The sequence below is a fragment of the Morone saxatilis genome, unplaced genomic scaffold, assembly GCF_004916995.1.
Source record: "Morone saxatilis isolate NCDOM2014 unplaced genomic scaffold, NCSU_SB_2.0 Contig24, whole genome shotgun sequence".
Classification (NCBI taxonomy): Eukaryota; Metazoa; Chordata; class Actinopteri; family Moronidae; genus Morone; species Morone saxatilis.
The window spans coordinates 646,113-646,883 of record NW_023339807.1 but is presented as its reverse complement, the minus strand read 5'-3'; the positions used below and the strand labels follow the sequence as shown (position 1 = coordinate 646,883).

General features: G+C 37.9%; 1 protein-coding gene across 1 annotated transcript in view; it reads left to right on the top strand.

Moving 5' to 3' along the window:
• LOC118335676 (IgGFc-binding protein-like) overlaps positions 1-771 on the top strand; it is a 54,035-nt gene that overhangs the window by 28,036 nt on the left and 25,228 nt on the right. The gene's annotated exons all lie outside the window — the stretch shown is intronic.

Here is a 771-nt window from a genome sequence, read left to right as displayed (position 1 = left end):
AATTTTTTGGTCCTCTATTAAACACACTGCTGACACCAAAAGTCAACAGATTAAACACATGCTGGGAGAGAGAAAAATAAAGAGAAGGGAAAGGGAAGCTGCTGTGTGAGAGGGAAAAGCAAGGTGGTCACATTAAAGTAGCTTGTGAGTAAACGCTAAAATAAGGTGAAAAAGTTAGTGGAATTGAAATGGTTGAATAAGATTTTATTTGTTTTGAACATATAATTGAATTTTCCATGAAAGAAAAATTAGGAAAATATTTACAATTGGTGTTAATTATAGTTCTTAGAAGCAGGACTGACTTTTAAAATCTGAAATCTGAATCGGCTAAGAAAATTGCAACATGCAGCCGAGGGCCACAGGATTGAAACCCATAGGAAGCAAGGACTCAGCTTTGGTAGATGGGGCGCCGGCTCTACTAGGTGAGCTACCAGGGCACCTGTTTATAGACATTTTTTAATGCTTTGATTGAAAATAGCTCAGTCTTCTCAGTCTTATTCCTAATATTCCTTATTTCTAAGTCCATTTGGTTGGTTTAAAATGATCTGCCTTTTAACTCTTAATGGGTGAGTTGAGGTGTTACACTTCTACAAAAAAATAATAGTAGAAGGGATCTTGCGATGATGCTGTGGTGAATCCTACGTGGACCATTTCATTTTGAGAGGAAGAACACTAGCCCTCAGTACTGGACACATCTTCATAAGCTGCAGTGGCTCCTAAAATGGGACAAAGCCAACATGTACATCTGAAAATACTTGTGTGTGTGTGTGT